Raw genomic sequence first — 20600 nt, 5'->3', positions numbered from 1 at the left:
TTCTTAAAAGTAAACTGCCCACTACTAAAATATAGCTTTTAATTTGTGGAAGGTAAAAATTTAGTGCTTAATAAGCATACTTACCAAAGACTTTTAAAAAATTAATAGAAACCAAATAAATCTTGGCTATTTAAAAAAAAAATCTGACACACATGTTGAGTTATACCAGCAAGCACAAGCACACAGTAAGATTCCAGATGTGCTATTTTCCTGTACACTGACAGCTATCAAACCCACCCCTGCAATAAAAAAAGTCCTGAAATGGATTTTTAATCAGGTTTAGATTTCCATTAGCCCAGGAGAACTGATGTCTGTGTTGTGGGTTTTATTCTTTACAGCACATGCCATTGATCTTAATATGTGTTTCCCACATATTAAGTCTAAACCTTCCCAGTGAACCTCTTGAAATGGAATTTTGTCATATCTAAATTGAAACCAAATAAACTTTATTAACACCTATATTTTTACAGAGTTTATATTTTAACTCAACAATGTTCAATAGACAATGTGTAAGACTAGCATGTTCTATGCATAGATCAGTGAAACAAGGCTCTAAAATAGGGAAGATTCTAGCTGATTCAAACTACAAGATTTTTTTTTAAAGCTTCCCTTTGAAAAACATTCAGAGACTGGATTTGAATAAATTCAAATCTTTCTGGAAATTGTTAGAGGGATATCAGTTTTTTCTCATATATTGATTGTAAACATTTGTACAAGATGATCTGATTGTTTCCAGGGAAATCCTATTAGTTACAGTTTGTACAGAATCAATTTCACATAAAATCATGCAGCACAGCTACAGAGGGGAAAAAAATCTGCAAGCATCTAATGTAATGAACAAACCATTGTGGTCTATTTCCATGGCAAAACTCTAGCAGAACAACTGGCACCAGCAAAAACATTGCAAATGAGAGATATTAGAAAAAGCTGTTTAGAACAACCAATTCTACCACACTTAAAAAACAAAACAAAATTTTAAATGGTTATTATTGTTTGTGTCCTAATAGGATATAATTGTCCTAAATCACTGAAATAAAATTATAGGGACCAATTTTAAGACTTATTCAAAATTGACATATTCCTTTAATTTGACTAGAGTCTGACATTTTATACTACTGCAGTGCAGTGATCATGTACAATTACTGCCAACAAGAATAACCCATTTCAGATTACATGCCACTTTTCTTTTTTCCTTGCACTTTAGAAACTGATCTTATTTCCTCCTTCCATAGTCTAGATCTTTTCATACCCAACCTTCTAAAAAACAAAAATTAAAGAGCACTAAACATAACCCAAAACAAAGAAAAAGAAAAAGAAAAAACTTACTGGAAATCCTGTGAAAATACAACAGACAAATCTTTTCATGGAAACACCTTCCCAACCTCACTGTAACTAAACAGGTTTTATTTTGAAGTTGGCAATACATTTTAGATAGTTTAATATTCATTCTTTAGGATGAACTCTTCCAGCTGGTCTTCTATTTCACTGCACTTCATTACATTGACAAGCTGGATGAGCTAATATCTTTTATTGGCCCAACTTCTGCTGGAGAAAGAGACAAACTCTCCTTCAGGTCTGGATAAGCTTGAAAGCCTGTCCCTTCCGCCAGCAAAAGTTGGTACAATAAAAGGTACAACCTCACCCACCTTGTCTCTTATATCCTGGGACCAACATGGTGACAACACTGCAGACTTCATTAATTCATTCATTCTACAATTTTTTTGCTGTACACATCACTTCACAAAATAAATTGTTTCATCGTCTTGCTCTCTGCCCTGGTCCCAACACTGCTCTGTTTGGTTCTCAACATTTAATTCTGCAAACTACCGGGAAAGATTATGTAGACCTCTGGTGGTCCGCAGGCCATAACTAGAGGATTAGTATGCTTAGGTGAAGGCAAAACACAAGAGTTGAAATCCTGGCTCCATTGAAGTCAATGGCAAAACTACAATTGGCTTCAGTGGGGCCAGGACTTCTCCCAAAGTTTCCTAGGCAAATCAATATAAATGGAGTTTTATTTAAGCAGATTATTGTTAACAGAATGAAATAGCAGAGAGAGTGCCTTTATGATCTTTTCTTTCTTTATTCCAAGCATCAGATTCCTTGGGCCACACTATGCCATACAGTTTAAACAGAACTCCCCATTGAGATGAATGAGGTGTTCTGTTTAAACACTCTTGGGAGCAGATCCTCAGTTGGTTTCAATGGAACTCTGACAATTTACAGCACCTAGAATCATAGAAGATTAGGGTTGGAAGAGACCTCAGGAGGTCATCTAGTCCAACCCCTTCTCAAAGCAGGACCAACCCCAACTAAATCATTCCAGCCAGGGCTTTGTCAAGCCTGGTCTTAAAAAACCTCTAATGATGGATATTCCACCACCTCCATAGGCAACCAATTCCAGTGCTTCACCACCCTCCTAGTGAAATAGTTTTTTCCCCAATATCCAACCTAAACCTCCCGCACTAGAACTTGAGACCATTGTTCCTTGTTCTGTCATCCGCCACCACTGAGAACAGCCTAGCTCCATCCTCTTTGGAACCCCCCCTTCAGGTTGTTGAAGGCTGCTATCAAATCCCCCCTCACTCTTCTTTTCTGCAGACTAAACAAACCCAGTTCCTTCAGCCTTTCCTCACAAGTCATGTGCCTCAGCCCCCTAATCATTTTTGTTGCCCTCCACTGGACTCTCTCCAATTTGTCCACATTCTTTCTGTAGTGGGGGGCCCAAAACTGGATGCAATACTCCACATGTGGCCTCACCTGAGGATCTGTTTCATGAAGACTTATTGCTCCTTTTCCCACTTCCTTTTCCTCTTCTGTTGCTGGCAGAAGTAGCTTCTCTATGCCATTGCTTATTTTTCAGGGACTAGTACATTTTCTCTAATTAAGAAGGATAATTTCAATCTATAAGTAAAACATATTTTACTGAGAGCACCTTCTCCCAGATTTGACTCCCTTAATGAAAAAATAGAAAAATATGTCCTACAAAAATAATCAGGATTCTTAGTCCTGGAAGACTGGAAAGAGAAAAAAACCCACCTTTCTAAGCTTTTTGTCTTGTGTAATTTTGTGTAGCACTTAGAGAGATCAGCAGACCAACCTCTTCCTTTGTTTCCCTGCAGTGTGATCAAGCGCATTGGTAACCTGGCTCTCAATATTTAGGGCCAGTCCTGGAAACATTTATGCATGTAATTAGAGTTAAACACATGCATGTTTAAAGCACCAGGCCCTTTGGATGATGATCTGGAACAGAAAGCATATTACACAGTACCTGTAATTTAGGCTTTGCTTCTTGGTAAATTCATAGACATCATAATTGTGCCATCTGAAACACCAAAAATGCATAAATAATAACACTTGAAAATAACTCTGAATTTATTCATACTATCACAAGGTATAGGAGAAAGCCTGTAGAAGTGTGAACCAAACTCAAGGCAGAATTCTGCACACAATCAGAAATTACCATGACGTATTTTCTCCTTCCTTTACACTGAATATCATAGAAAAGGGCAGTTCCCACTCATTATTTATATATTTTGCATACAATGGGTCTGGTCATATGAAAAGAAAAATATAAGACACTCACAGAGGAAGATCCATTTAATACCTGTTGTATGGAATGAAATAGACCCTTCCTTTACTTCAGTCATTTACTTCATATACATGAAATTCATATCTTCCAATCCAAACTCCAAATAAATAGGCTTGGAAAATGAACTAAATGAGGGCAAGAGAGGATAAAATTTGCTTTGTGAACCAGCAGGCAAGCAGTGTGTTCCAACACAGGCCTTCCACTGTTACAGTTCCAACCTATGGACTGGAATAGTGACAAAGGCATTCTGCACTCTCTACAGGAGGGTGTTGGACCCATACATCCAATAGTCCATCCCACAACATTGCCAGACTAATCATTCCAAATTCATTAATCAAGCCCTATGATTTTCTACTCAGGAGATTTTTTTTAAATAATAATTTTTGGTTCTGTTTATTTGCCATCTGGTTTCTGAGTCTTTAGAGTGCACTTGGGTAATGTTTTAAAGCTTTTCTCTGCAGCCATGAAAGTAGACATTTCTTCCACCCTTGCCCTGTTGCCCCCATGAAATTTGCAACTCTCATACAATCTCTTCACTCCAGGAGCTGGGGTTTTAAGAAACACCATCAAATACTGCGGAACTCATGATAAAATAGCAAGAGTTCACACCACTGCTCCCCTGACTCACCCAGAACACTTCTGGCCTTGTCCACACTGGCGATTTCAACCATTGGTGTATAGCCAGCAGTGCAGCTGCAGCACAGCAAATTCCTAGCATTAGCAGGGTCACTCACTGTAAGAGACAATATGCACTGGTGCAGTTTATTGCTTCTGAAAACTAAGGTCAACTACACTGAAGCAAATAAATTATAACATCATTGCCCATCAACACTTGGGTCTTCCACCAGTACTATACACTGATGACTAAAATCGGGGCATGTCCCCGGCATAGATAAGACCTCATTCAGGGATGGTGTAGAGCCCTCTCTGTAACTCACAGGGGATGTATGTCCACACCTACTCATAGGTGCTGGAACTAGGGGTGCTGGGGGTGCTGCAGCATCCCCTGGCTTCAAGTGGTTTCCATTATATACAGGGTTTACAGTTTGGTTCAATGGTTCTCAGCACTCCCAGTATAAAAATTGTTCCAGCACCCCTGCATCTACTTTCTCATTCCCCATAGGGCTCAAATGGAGTAGTGGGCCTTGTGTAAAATCTCCGCGCCCGGGTGAATTTCATCCCATATGAGTTGGTACTCAGAACATGAGAAGGAGTTTCTTCTCAGCTTTTGTTGATAGCAATTTTGTTGTTTTAGGTTTAGTCAGATCTACAATTCCGTGTTTTTATTAAGTGATAGAATACTATAGAAACACTTATGACATCCACACTAATACCAAATGAATTAATGATAATTTATTCTTATTAGAGAATAATACCAAAGGAATTTTAATGGTGTTACCACAGAACTTTGGAAACAGCTGACAGCTCAGCTTCTCTGGAACTGAGGAAGTATATTCGGAATCTACAATAAAGAATCTGAGGTTTTCATTTTTGGTAAATCACAGCCCCTACAAATGCTAAATCAAATAGCCACTTCATTAATCTTTTTAGGGATTTTTCAGCTTTTAAAGGATTTGGGGAAAGTTGTAAATAAAAGTGACTTAAACCAACCTTAAAACCTGGGTATCAGAAATCACTGGCCAATATTTGTGTTTATTTCTTTAAAAACTTATGAGACCCTTTTTCCAGTCCTACTAACTATGTTTATTGTTTTTTGTGTTCATGACACTAAACTAAATGTAATTCTACTTTAATCCTAGATTTTAAATAAGCCAGAATGATAAAATAAGAGGAGTCAAAACAGGCTTAAGACTCTTAGCCCAACACAAATTTGTTTTTGCACTGAAGTTAAAGAATCAAATACAATAATCAAAGAAATGTGCAAACAAACAAATTAGTGATATAAAGCTAAGATACCCTTAACTTTTCATATTGCTTTGAAAACATATTTTAAAGATACCAGCAGCTGAAACTGCACATAGTCATTCTTGAAAATCAATCATATTGTAAAAGATCTTCTAGAAAATGAACAATGACATTTTTTCCTTACTAAGGTGAATGTTCCTCATTCATCTTCCCTGACAAAGTCAACTAGAAGATAGGTCAAATGACGAGAACACTACATTTCATAGTGCAAACCTTCCTACAGTGTCTCAGAGCATGCATTCACTATCATTAAAATGCCCGCCATGCAATGGGCTCCATTCCCCTTAACTTCAGCAGGCCCTTCCAGGCTCTCATCTGACTGGATGGTCCTGTTTTGGGCTTTCTCCATTGACACAATCAAGAAGCTTATATTTCCCCATTTGGAGAGCTGAAGAAACACCCTGGGCTGCATCTCTTTGGGCAGGGCTGCTGTAGGTGGATCTTTGTGGTTAGACTGTTATGTTCACAGCATATAAAACCAAATACTGTTGCTGAAGGTTGCAACATAATGCTACTTTATATCTTAGAATTCAGAACAACACACAGGAACCCAAAACAGACAGTGACAAAACAGGCTGCTCCCCAAAACAGAGAGGCATGACTTACCTCATTTTACTCTTGGCTGGTTGGCTGCAGACTGAGGTCTAGTCCACACTAGAAAATTAAGTCAGTTTAACTATGTCAGTCAGGGGCATGAAAAATCCATGCCCCTGAGTGGCATAGTTAAGCTGACCTAGGTCTCTGTGTAGACAGCACTAAGTCAGTGGAAGAATTCTTCCGTCGACCTATCTACTGCCTCTGGGAGAATTCCTCCCATCAGCGCAGGTAGTGTCTACACTGACATGCTGGAGCAGTTCAGCTTCAGGGGAAAAGTTGTGCAGCTGTAGTGTTTTAAGTGTAGACAAGCCCACAGCCTGAATCATAAGTTTTCCTACAGAGCCCCCTTCCTGCAAGGAAAAGGAAAATCCCTGAGAATTTAAAGTGATAGACCATAATCATAACACAATTTTCAATAAACCATATATACCAAACCATAGAGACATAGCCTAGAGAACAGTCCTGGAACACACCTATGGCCACAAACTTGGAGCTAAGGCCAGAGTGATGCTGGGCAGTGCTCTGGTTACCTCTGCTTAGGCAGGGGAGCCAGCGATAACCAGAAAGCAGCAACTAGGGTTACAGGTGTGCACTCCTCCCAGTCAAGTACCAGCAGCCATAGCTTCCCCCTCCCCAGCACTAACCACCAGCACTCAGAGGTCTACCCCAGCCAGGGAGCAGCAGCCAAGACCAGAGCAGGGGGATCAGAGTCCCTCACTTCAAATATGTAACTTCATTCAGTAGGATTGTTTTCTTTTGAATTTTTTTAAATGAAAAAAAGCAAGATGCCTCAATGCAAAAAATATTTGTTCCCCACGTGAATCATTCACACTCTGCCAATACAGACCACCTGTTTTTCCCAGAGTTGGCTCTTATCCATACTGGCATCCAAAAGGCATTGGCCATGGCCACTGGATTTTGGAGCAAAGAAGGAAAGAATATGAAGTTGCCAAACAATAACTATTATAGGGATAGACGTTACAAGGTAGCTTATAGCAATGCAATACTGGCAGGATTGCCAGATACTGGCTATGCTTCCTCCCCTATTTCTCTTCACCCCCTTTTATTTGCTCTTGGATGGAATATTTGGGCACAGCCCCGGCCACCCCAGAGAACAGAGGTTGCAAGTTTGGCCAACCCTCACGCGAGAACGTCTTTAGTCCCTCTCCCCATCTTAGGGCCCGTAAGAGTGTGGGACTCACCCCTGCAGCGCCTCCTGTTGGTGTCCTGGGAATTAGCTCTACTTCCTGCCTTGGAGCGCCCTCTGTAGGCCAGTGTCCCACTTATGCCAGGCCCCCATGTCCCTCCCAGACCCAATGCCTCTTGTATGCCAGGGTGCTGCCCCCTGGCAGTAACCCCTCACTTGCAGGGTCTCCCACCCAGGTGAACCCCCATCCCCACCTCACCTCAGTCTTTGGCTACTGCCCAGTCACTATCTAGCCGGAGTAGTAGGGCTAGAGGGAGGGATAGCTCAGTGGTTTGAGCATTGGCCTGCTAAACCCAGGGTTGTGAGTTCAATCCTTGAGGGGGCCATTTAGGGATCTGGGGCAAAAATTGGGGATTGGTCCTGCTTTGAGGAGGGGTTGGACTAGATGACCTCCTGAGGTCCCTTCCAACCTTGATATTCTATGATTCTAGCCCCCGTTCACTTGGGCTGACCGCAGTATATAAGCTACTCATCACAGGCAAGGGGGGGGTTGGACCTGCTGCCTCTGCCTACCCACGGGCTGCCCCCTGCAACCCCAGTACCTAACTGGCCTTTGACTAGGCCACAGCCTGTGGGATTTCCAGGCCAGAGCTTCCCAGCTCCCTTGGCCTTCCCTCAGCCCTGCTCCACTCTAAGCACTTGGTTAGGCTCCCCAGCAGCCAGGCCCTTCTCTCTCTACAGGCAGAGAGAGTCTATTTGGACGCCTGGCTCGCAGCCTCTTATAGGGGCCAGCTGGGCCTGATTGGGGCGTGGCCCCAGCTGTTGCTGCCTTCCCCAATCAGCTCAGGCTTCTTGTCCCCAGCCACAGGCCTCTCCGGGGCCAGTGGTGAGCTGGAGCCGGTTCGCTCCGGTTCGCATGGATCGGTTGTTAAATTTTGAAGCAGTTTTAGAACCGGTTGTTAACCCGCTTCCCTGCAGGGGGCGCTGAGGCTTTGATGGGCTCCGGCCAGGAAGTGATGTAATTCCTCCTCCAGCCGCCGGGGGCGCTGCGCTGAGGGAGCCATGTGGGCCGCTGCCTGGCCCTGGGCACAAGCCCTAGTGCTGCTGCTGCTCCCCCGACTCCTGGCCCTGGGGCTCCCGCTGCTGCCTGGTGGGTCCCCGGCTGCTCTGCTGGGCCTGGGCTGCGTCCTGCTGCTCGGGCTGCTCCGAGCCGCTCTTCCCATGAGCACCCACCACCCTGCCCACAGCCAGCCCCTGTCTCCAGCCACCCCTACACCCCCTGCATGCTACCAGCCCCTGCCGCACCCCCTGCCCTGCCCGCACCCAGCCCCTGCCGCACGCACCCCCTGCCCTGTCTCCAGCCACCCCTGCACTCCCTGCCCACAGCCAGCCCCTGCCGTACGCACCCCCTGCCCTACCCGCAGCCAGCCCCTGCCGAACGCACCCCCTGCCCTGCCCGCAGCCAGCCCCTGCCGCACCTCCTGCCCTGCCCGCAGCCAGCCCCTGTCTCCAGCCAGCCCCGCACCCCCTGCCCTGCCCGCAGCCAGCCCCTGTCTCCAGGCAGCCCCGCACCCCCTGCCCGCAGCCAGCCCCTGCCGCACATATCCCCTGCCCTGTCTCCAGCCAGCCGCTGCTGCAGTTCCCAGGGCAGTAACCCTGCACACCTGCTTCAATGAGGGGGGCAGGGAGCAGCTGGGACCCACACATGTGCACACCCTAGGATGACCAGACAGCAAGTGTGAAAAATCAGGACAGGGGGTAGGGGGTAATAGGAGCCTGTATAAGAAAAAGACCCCAAAATCGGGACTGTCCCTATAAAATCGGGACATCTGCTCACCCTAACACACCCCCAGGGAGTGGTGGGGACCCACACATGTGAAACGGAGCTCATTTCTAGTTCAGGCCCATCTTTTTAAAAAAGAACTTTAGGCAGGGTTAACACACACCCGTATTTTCCCAGACAGGTCAGGCTTTTTGGTTCTTAAATTGCCATCCAGGAAAATACGGACATATGGTAACCCTGTTGGTACAAAAAATACATACTGGGGCACATCCCTTACATCAGAACTTTTTATAGGGAACCGGTTGTTAAGATTTTACCAGCTCATCACTGTCCGGGGCTGTTCTAAGTCCCTCAGGGCTGGAGCGGGTGTCTACCCCGCTACAGGGCCACATTAGGGCTAGCTACAACTTAGACCTAAATGTACTGAATAAAATCTTCTTTGGATATGACACTACTCTTGTTTCTCTTTTGAGGGTTTATTTTCAATGACTATCATTTTAAAATCATCTCTCCAATATTAGAATTTTATTTCTAACTATTGGCAGAATATTTCCAAACTGTGACCATTATGTCTTGGAACTCTGTGTGGTTTCTCCATAAATGACTGTGCAGGGGAAAAGAAAATAAATTACTGTATAAAAATGCAATTTCCAAAATTCAGAGTGACCTGGCAGGTGAAAAAACCCCATACCTTTGCACTTGATCTATTTTCATAGCCTCCTGGTCCCAGATGTGAACCTAAGAACATAAGAATGACCATACAGGATTAGACCAAAGGTCCATCTAGCCCAGTATCCTGTCTTCCGACAGTGGCCTATGCCAGGTGCCCCAGAAAGAATGAACAGAATAGAATGTGAGGAGAAAGAAGCTCCCTTGAGGGAAAAGATTTGTGATAGTCCCAAAGAGAATCAGAAAGTATTTTGAACTTCATGCTGTGGTCTACCAGTATGTACTGAGGAAATACAGAAATGGCTATTGACTATTGCAGAAGACTATGGAAATCATAATTTCTATGGAAATTCCTATACGGAAAGCCCAAGGGCTGAATACATACACAAAAGTGTATACGATAATGGAAGAAATTTCAAGGAAAACATCACATACTTGTATACATTACCAGTGTGGAGAGAGAAGCTATTGAGAAGTAATTTGTTGGTGTAAAACCTATACAGTATGCCAGCACTCTGGTGAATAGGGGACACATTGAATGGACTATACATGAAAAAACATGACTGCATAAAAGGCTAGGGGAAAACAACCAATGGAGAAAAGGACTTCCATTTTCTGTATATAGGGAGAAAAAGTCAAATGAAAAAGTTACCTTGCATATAATAGATTCATAGATATTAAGGTCAGAAGGGACCATTATGATCATCTAGTCTGACCTCCTGCACAACGCAGGCCACAGAATCTCACCCACCCACTCCTGCAATAAATCTCTCACCTATGTCTGAGCTACTGAAGTCCTCAAATCGTGGTTTAAAGACTTCAAGGAGTAGAGAATCCTCCAGCAAGTGACCCGTGCCCCATGCTACAGAGGAAGGTGAAAAACCTCCAGGGCCTCTTCCAATCTGCCCTGGAGGAAAATTCCTTCCCGACCTCAAATATGGTGATCAGCTAAACCCTGAGCATATGGGCAAGATTCATAAATTAGTGCATATTGTATGTTTAACATGGATTCTGGGTGACACCATTACTGGAAAGAAAGCCACTTTCTATGGATACAGGAGCAGCAGTATCACAGGGCAATACAGATTAACCTCAGTCACCTTCCCTTACAATCTACCAGAGCTATGCTTCCGATGTTTATGGGAAACGTGATAGGGCATATTGACATGCAGGCTGAAGTCCATGTCAAAACAGTCACCATTTGTGGGCAAGTATGACTACCTATCTGTTCTAGGCTGACTGTGATTTGAATAAATATAGCTGAACTAGCCAGATATTCACATGATGTACAGCCTACCTGGACACAGTCCTATTTTCAAGGTGGAACTGGGTAGCATAAAAGATATCACTGTAAAGCTAACCACAAAGCCAGGTAACCAACCCAAACATTGCAAGCATGGACAGCACCATGTGCCATCAGAAGAATGCTCTAAGCAGATTTGCAATGTTTAGTCAAGGCAGGAATTATGTGGTTTTTCTCAGAGTGAATAGGCAGCTCCTACTATGCAAGTGTTTTGGGAAAAAAGATGGCACCATCAGAACTCGTGGAAATGTCCAAGTGTCAGTAAATGTAGTGCTATGATCAGTTTGCTCCCAGCACTCCCTTTTGTTGAGAATATGTTTTCATCTTTAGCCAGGGACCAAAAGTGTAGCAAAACTGATCTGAGTTGAGCTTAACTGCAAATGGACATGGAGGAAAAACCCTAGGAGTTATATACCAACACCACAATTTATCATTTGCGATAATGTCAGTACTAGCATTGTTCCGGACCATATTTTAGATGGGCCATATTTTGAATGGATTGTCAGAAGTAAAGTGCTACTTAGCGGGCTTTTGAGTGACTAGCAAGATTAAAAATGAACGTGCAATCTTAGAGAGATTGGAGGATTACAGTCAGAGTTCTCAAGAACAAATGTGAATTTTTTCCCACAACTCCATAGATTATTTGGGTCACGTCACTGATACAAAGAACCTTCACAAAGAACCTGCAAAGATAAAGGCCATAAAGGACACCCTTGTTACTGAAAATATGAGTCAGTTAAATTTTGGGGGACAAGGAAGAGGGGGGGTCACTGAACTGCTGTGGATGCCACAATTCTCATCTGTACTGAAACCTCTTCATGATCTTCTAAGTCCAGGAAAAACATGAACTTAGATGAGTGTGACAAAACTTTTAAAAGTGGTAAGACTTGTTGCTGGACTTGGAAGTTGGACTTCAACTTTGATTATGATATGAAAGGGAGACTGCCATGTGATGCATTCCTTTAATATCCCAATTTCTTCTTGCCTGGAGAACAAAAAACTGAGTGGTGACATGATATTAATCTTCAAATATGTTAAATGCTGTTATGAAGAAGACAGTGATCAACTGTTCTCCATGTCCACCAAGCATAGGACAAGAAATAATTGACTTAATCCACATAAAGGAGATTTAAGTTCGGTATTAGGGAAATACTTTCTAACTATAAGGATAGTTAAGTACCGGGATAGGTTTCCAAGGGAGGTTGTAGAATGCCTTTCACTGGAGGTTTTAAAGAACAGGTTAGACAAACACCTTTCAGGGATGATCTAGGTATACTTGGTGCTCACTGAGCACAGGGGGCAGGACTAGATGATCTCTCAAGATCTCTTTCAGTCCTAAATTTCAATGATGCTACATTATGTCACAGAAGAGGACAAAAAGGACACCAAAAAAAAGCAGACAACAAATGGAATGGGAAGTATTAGGAAATATCTTCAAAATATGGAAGTTTCATCACAATTTATACAAAGATTCTTGCGTCTGACAGATCATTACTCTCACATCTATCTTTGGTCTTCACGTTGATAATTTTTTTTAACTGTCAGTAGAATGCTGATTGCACTCTCTTGTTATCGCAAGTATGGTTAGACGCAGACAGACTGCAATGCATGGCAATGCAGATGGCTTGTCTAGGTGACCTTTGCCATTCATGCCCTTCAAGGCTTTGCCAGCTGACATTTTCCATTTTGGAGAAAACACACTTGTGAGAACTTTACAAGTAAGAAAATATACACAGACTGTTCCAACACTATCCTCAATGTTAACATCTTGTTAAATAATAAAACATGTCCAGATCTTATCTCTAGAATGTCCTGTAGTCTGTGCTCTTTGGGAATGAGCAGAAGTTTAGATAGGAAACAATAGTTGGGTCAGGATTTGCGTTTTTTTCTCAGCTTCTCTGATGATCAAGCATTCACCCTTCCTCTTGTGTTTCCTGCAAGAGTTAAAAGATGTGGTTCCTAAGAGTTTATCTGATTGTATATGCTCTGTTTGCAGTGATGTAACATTTCCATTATTTCCACTGACCTGTTTTTTAAAGAGCTTTGGGAATGAGTTTATTGTGAAGGTTCTATACAAATTAGCACACTGTGGTTAAATCTTCTTTGTTAGAGTGAAATGAAAACAGACCACCTAGATACTGAACCTACAGTTTAAACCACAAAGGTAGATGGCAGGCATTAATTCAGAAACAGGTGGCTTTTTGCTCATAATATTTTATGGCTTTCATTGCTTTACAGTGGAATGAGCTAACCCACAACTCCCCTCCTGACCCACCAACATCCGCAAATTTAGTGAAAAACAGGTGTTTGATATCTGGGCTTTCACTGGGAACTCTCACAAACAGAAAGACTCTTTGGATATTGAAAATGGCCTTGCTTTCTCACCAAAACTGGGAAGCAAATAACAGAGTATGTATAAGGTAACTGGTAAATATACAACAACCAAAGGCTTTATCCATGAAATGTAAAGTATAACGTCTCATCTTATGTCCTGCACATGTAAAAATGCAAGAACAGAATTGCAAAAAATGATTTCACAAACCTCACAAGAATCTCAGGGAAACCTCTTACAAACTGGACTACTTGTAAATGATATACAATCTTGAGCTCTCAGGAATCAGTCACCTGGAAAAGATTCCGTGTTTCCCCTATTCCATGAAAAACTAGTACTAAGCCTGAACTAAAACCCCAGATGTAAATACCCCCCAAACGCCGATGGAATTTAAATCTAAATGGGAATCTGGCAGTTTGCAAATGCTGGGTCTCAACCCACTCAAAAATTGGGGAATTTGGATCCAGATCCGAACACAAAGGATCTCTGTTAAAAATCACCCAGCATTTAAGAGGCCTTACCTATTGTCTCTGATTCCCAAGGCCATTAATATTTATGAGGATGTATTCAAGCCACCTTCATCTCCAGATACCTACTGACTTTCAGACACTGGAATAGAAAGATGTTAAAGGAAGGAAGGGCCAAATCCTGCATGCCTTACTTACATGAGTAATCCTGTTGAAATCAATGAGACTACATGACTGGATAATAAAAGCAGGAACTGGCTAAATAGCTCCAACTGGTCATAATGTGGAGAAACAGACATGAGGAAGGACACTGTTCTCTTAACTGACAATGTCAGGTCAAAGTCTTTACTTTCATGAGTGATGGTGGAGGCTGCACTCAGCCTCAGATAATAGGATTACCTGTTAAATCAATAAGTAAGATACACCATATTTCTGGGATTTATTTTTCATTTTATTCATTAAATTGGGGGAAACCACTGCTTTTTTCCCCACACAGAAAATCAAAACAGGATTCATGAAAACTATGTCCTGTTAATCATGGCACCATTGATACTTACCATACATGGCCTAGTGGATAGGAGGGAAGCTGTAGATGGTCTATATCATGATTTTAGTAATGCTTTTGACACAGTCCCACAAGACATTCTCATAAGTAAACTAGGGAAATGTGGTCTAGATAAAATTAATATAAGTTGGGTGCAAAACAATCAGTGGTTTGCTCTCACACCATGGGGGACATATCTATGGGGTCTGACAGGGGTCTGATCTGGGTCCAGTACTATTCAATATTTTCATTAATGATTTGGATAATGGAGTGGAGAATATGTTTATAAAATCTGCAGATGACACCCAGCCGAGAGAGGTTGCTAGCACTTTGGACAACAGGCTTAGAATTCCAAATGACCTTGACAAATGGAAGAATTGGTCTGAATTCAACAAGATGAAATTCAATTAAGATGAATGCAAAGTATTACACTTAGAAAGAAAAAAAAACAAATGCATAACTACAAAATGGGGAATGACTGGCTAGGTGGTAGTACTGCTGAAAAGAACCTATGGGTTATAATGGATCACAAATTGGATATGAGTCAACAAAGTGATGCAGTTGCAAAAAAGGCTAATATTCTGAGGTGTGTTGTCAGGAGTTTCATATACAAGACGTGGGAGATAATTGTCCTGCTCTACTCGGCACTGGTGAGGCCTCCGCTAGAGAACTATGTCTAGTTCTGGGCACCACATTTTAAGAAATATGTGAACAACTTGGAGGGAGTCCAGAGGAGAGCAATAAAAATGATTAAAGGTTTAGAAAACATGGCCTGTGAGGAAAGGTTTTAAAACACACACACACACACATATCCTGGGCATGTTTAGTCTTGACAAAAGAAGATGGAGGGGAGACCTGACAACAGTCTTCAAATATATTAAGAGTTATTATAAAGAGGACGGTTATCAATTGTTCTCCATGTCCAGTGAAGGTAGGACAAGAAGTAATGGGCATAATCTGTAGCAAGGGAGATTTAGTTTAAATATTAGGGAAAAAACTCTCACTATAAAGACAGTTAAACACGGGACTAGGCTTCAAAGGGAGGTTGTCGGATCCCAGTCATTGGTGGTTTTTAAGAACAGATTGGACAAACACCTGCAGGGATTGACTGGTTTACTTGGTTACAGTGCAGGGGGTTGGACTAGATGACCTCTCAAGGTCCCTTCCAGTCCTATAGTTCTATGATTCTATATCCCATATGGATGAGCAATAGAAACTCAAATTAATGGTAATTGAGAGCTAGTCATCTGAAGTTCCTATGGCTTCTGTATCACTGCATAATAAAGGGAGTTGCAAAAAAAAACTCTGGATATTATTTTATGAAATGGGTATTTTGTTTAAAGAGTTTTATTGGATTTATTAGTACATTCATTTTTAAAACTACATCAAGTACACTGAGTGAGGGGAAAAACATCTGCCTTCCTCTCACACTATGTCAGCCCACGGGGGTCTGTAATTTACAAACGTCCAAGCATAATGGAAGGGCTGCCCAAGCAATGTTAAAAAAAAAGCAAATGAAATAAAAGCTAAAAAATGTATATACATAAACCAGATCTGTGAGGCTGCAGTGAAGTATTTCAGATTAATGACCAGTTGATTAATGAAGTCAGGAAGAAAAACTCCAGATCAAGTAAAGAGTTATTCATATTTCTTCATGGAGTTCAGGTAACTGCAATGTATTTGTTCTAACTTTCTTTTTTTTTTTTTCATTCTTATCAATAGCCACATTCAAAACTACGTCTTCCTTTTTTAGCATTTAAAAATAAATTAAAGTTGATTTATTTTGCCCACCATATAAGCCATCATAGGTTATGTTTCAATTTTTGTTTTCTACTGAGTGTTTTGCCATTATGACATACAAGTATATATCATACAGGAGTCCATCTGATATAAGGACCAGTGTATAGACATAATACATCAGTAATAGAAAAATAGTCTTAAAAGCACTTGAAGATAATCAGAACATCTACAATCTCACTTTTTTTGAAAGACATATATGAAGAGTTCAAATGTTAGCTATTTGTGGTAGAGTTCTGTATATACTGAGACAATGACTGTTATCTGGCTCATGGTACCTACTTCGTAAAAAATTTAAAATATTGGAAACATGCGCTTTCAATCATCACAAGGAGGCTATATGTGTGTACACGTATGCCCAGAAGGAGTTAAAAGTTGGGAGCTACATCAGGAGAAGTTAATTCCATGTCTTTTCTTCAGTGTGTGGTGATGGTGGTGATGATGGGGTGGGGGAGGACAGAAATAAGTGAAAGGGTCAATCCATCAATCACCGAGGAACATGGATGGGGGTGGATGTCCCAGAGAGCTATGTATCAGACAGTTTGCAGTGTAGGAAGTACTTGTGAGGCTACATGTCTTATAATGTGCAGGTGGACAGCAGGCTTCTCAAAAAATATGAAGGAGTAGTGAAGGCTGGTGACATCTACCAAGGAGTTATTATTTATTCCTGTTTTAGAGTACAGTAGCTCCCAAAAGCCACCCTTAGTATCAGAGCTCCATTGTGCTAATCACTGCACAAACACAGAAGAAGACATGGTCCTTGCTCCAAAGCTCTTAAGACAAGCAACAGAGAAAGTGTAGGAGGAGAGGGGGATACAATCAAATATGTACTATTTATATACATTTGCAACATTAAAAAAGTTATTATACCAACTAAAGTAAATGTTAACTATCCCCATTATTTCATTCACCTGCTCATCAAGCAGATGGAGTTGTGGCAGACATGGGTCTTGAAAAGAGGTTTGAAGGAGGGGAGTGGCTTTACAGATCAGTTCAGAGAGTGGGTTTCGTATGTAATAGACAGCATGAAACAAGGCACAGACATTTTTGTGAGATGTCAACAAATGGATAGATGAGGCTGACTTGGGGGATAGTGCAATGAAAGACAAGAGCAGACAAGTCCAAAGGGGCAGATTTGTGAATGTGAGGAGAGCCAGCTTGAACTTGTAATGCCATGAAATAAGAGATGGCAAAAGTGACAGATAAAGATGCCCTGTGAACAGGTCCACGGTCCACCATCTAGTGGGTATAGTCCCTGGCAGCCACCCCACCTAGTGGTTGCAGTTCCTGCAGCCACCCCACCTAGTGGTTATAGTCTCTGGCCATCACCCTACCTAGCGGTTGCTGTAGGAGGGGTAGAGGAACCCAGGCCCTCCACTCCACTGGGTTCCAACTCGGGCCCTGTAAGGTCTGTCCAGCATTTTCCACCCTCAGGGGCGTCAAGTCAGCTTCCCTGGGTCCCTTCCTAATGCCCTCTTTCCTACAGCATGCTGCAGTTCGTGCCTGTAAGCACTATTTCGCGGGTTGCCTACTCATCTCCAGCCCACAAGGACTGCCACTCACCGACATTCCTTCTCCCAGTCTGGGTCTGGCTACCTCTGCCTCCAGAGCGCCCAGGACAAATTCTTCTCTCTGCCCTGTCCATCCCCTAACTGAACCAGCCAGCTCCCTTTTAAACCCTGCCTCCAATTGGAACATGCTCGGCAAGGGTGGAAGGGTGGGGCCTCCTGAGCCCAGAACTGCTCTTTAACCCTTTGCTGTCCAGTGAAGAGTTTGTACGCCCCTTCACATGCTGCCAACACCAAACAAGGGCTGAGAGTAAAGACTGTCTTGTTGAGGTACCATTAAAGCAACTAAATATCAAGGCCCTATAGCTGAGACACCCCTCAAAATGTATTCACAGGAAAAATTCTGCTGAAGTTTCTTTCTCAAGATTCACAAACTCTGAATGAAAAACGCATGTTTAAAGAAGATAAGAAATGCTGACAGTAAAGAATCATCATTTTTCCATAACATCCCCCCCTTTCTAGTAGATTAAGGATAGCACAGCACAACATGTACTGATTTATAATATTGAAATATAAAATGAAGAATTGTTAATGGTAAGATTAAGAGCTTTGACAGCTATATTTTTAATGATTTGTAATTATTGATGGTAAATGAGTGCAGATGAGGTAACACTTAGGCCAAGTGCATGCTGGAATAAATGTGGTTTTGCCAATTCTTCTTTTACATAGAATTGCTAATCTGCTTAAAATGTTATTGTTGACAGAACAAAGGTAACTTTGTGTTGGAAGAGATATGTCCAGACATTATAAGTGACAATAATTCTGTCTCACATTGTATAAATAAAGGCAAAAATTGATTAACCTTAAATTGGCTGGACTTGTGACTCAGTTTCCCAACTTTTAACCCCCTAACAGTCTTGCCTTAACTTATCTAACTTAGATTGAAGCTCCCCAGAGAAGAGATGCTTTTTCTATCTGTTTGTAAAACCCGCATACTATAATAAGAAGCCATAGGAATAGAAGTATTCGCTTCATTTTCTGGTACCAGTCTAACAAAAGTGATTAATTTAGATTTAGATTTAGTTGGGGATTAGTCCTGCTCTGAGCAAGGGGTTGGACTAGATGACCTCCTGAGGTCCCTTCTAACCCTGATATTCTATGATTCTAATTTTAAAAATTTCCATTTCAAGGTAGCAAATCAAGCAATTTTATCGTATTTTATCCCAAAATATTTGTAATTATGCTGAGGTAGTACAGTAGCCTAAACTGAATGGCTCCTGAACTAAGTATATTGACATTACTGTATTCTTCTTTAGTAACTAGCACAATCCTATTCCCACTGTGGTTCTTTGCATGTGTCCAAGTGCACCCAGGCTCAGACAGGTTGGTGTGCTGGAGGATGCAATAGATAATAAGAAGCATCAGAAAACTGAAATTATGAGATATCAGATTATTAAGTTAAAAGACATTCACATTACTTTCAAAACAATCTAGAGAAATTTTTCTCTTTAAACTATATAGCTGAAAGAGCTTTGCTGGAACTACTGTAGTTAAGTCAAGCATTTGCTATGCACTATTTTTTTTTAATGACCTCCTGATTGGTATACAGTCTTGACTAATTTCTGCAATTAGAGAGGTTCATTTTCAGAGACTGAAATGCTAATATTTTTGAATTTGTTTTTATGGTTCAGAGATTTTAATTTGAGATTTAAAAATATCACAGCTCACAAAACTAAATAAACTGCAGCTAATGAAATTCACAGAAGTGAAGTACTCACAGAACACTTCTCACTAGCTTTCCTGGATGATTTATTGACAGCTAGTTGTAAAAACAATTTTATTAAAGGTCATAATGTTTGGTTAAAAAAAATCAGTTTAATTTATGGTATAATTAGCCTTCCTGCAATAGGCATGATGCCAAACCCATCGCTTATGGGCTTTGACTTTGAAATAAGCACTTGGTGTTTTAATTATATCTTCCAGAACGTGTTCAAAGGCAAGACTCCAGTGGTGTGGTGTTACTTTCTTTTTATAGCTATTTTATTGCTGTTAAAATAGTCAGAACACTAGGTTTACTTGTATTGATTGACATCGACAAATTATATGGAAGTGCCTGATGGAAGAACAGTCGTGATATGTAAAAAGGTAACCGCAAGCCATATCTCTTGTGATGCTGAAATTTGTTTCCTACTTCTTCTAAAAGAAGCTCTTGCTGGACACATTTTGAGTTTGACCACATGGCAAATATATCCTTTTATAATAATAAAATAATAATAATAATAACATACTTTATGTTAATCTCTTCATTTTCTTTTGTATTCTTCAAACCCAAAACGGATCCCTGGATCCCAACCTTCCTGAACTTTTGGAAAATATGGATTCAGATCAGAAGTCAGGGCTGGTCCCATAGAAAATAAAGTCAACTAGTGAGGTATACCTTGGGTGTTTTAATATCCTTCTCCTTTTTATTCTTCAATCCCCAGCTTTATTTTTCCATTATTGAGTTCTTGTGCCCAAAGTGAAAGTAGTGGTGATGATAGAGGGACCTGTAAAACAGAGCTCATACAAACTGGTTGCTCAGTTTTGGTTTACAGTCTCTGGACTAGATTCTGTCACCCGCACCCATGTGGAGTAGAACCTTACTCTGAGTGGTCCCACTGATTTCAGTGGAGCTAATTCTGAAGCCTGGTGCTACTTAGTGAACACCTAATCTTTGGGTGAACTCAGGCCAAAGATTTAGCATTTATAATGAGACCCAAAGACAAAATAGGCACCCTGGTTTGTATTTCTTCACAAAAATTTTGCACCGGCACTTTATGTTTTCTGCAACAGCAATAGGTGAGCAGAATTCTTGAAACAAGCATTAGAACAGCATTGAGAAACTCAGATTATAAAACCAGAAGGGACCACTGTGATCATCTAATCTGACCTCCTG

General features: G+C 41.4%; 1 long non-coding RNA gene across 1 annotated transcript; it reads right to left on the bottom strand.

The window, feature by feature from the left end:
- Positions 1-6130: 6130 nt before the first annotated feature.
- On the bottom strand, positions 6131-17793 carry LOC311518837. Its single transcript, XR_014711133.1, has 3 exons — positions 17721-17793; positions 9737-9783; positions 6131-6465 (listed from the first exon to the last, which is right to left on the bottom strand). It is a non-coding gene; the product is annotated as an uncharacterized lncRNA (long non-coding RNA).
- Between the last annotated feature and the right edge of the window lie 2807 nt (positions 17794-20600).

The sequence above is a fragment of the Lepidochelys olivacea genome (assembly GCF_965140295.1).
Source record: "Lepidochelys olivacea isolate rLepOli2 genome assembly, chromosome: 3".
Classification (NCBI taxonomy): Eukaryota; Metazoa; Chordata; order Testudines; family Cheloniidae; genus Lepidochelys; species Lepidochelys olivacea.
This window is presented reverse-complemented; position numbering and strand designations above follow the sequence as displayed.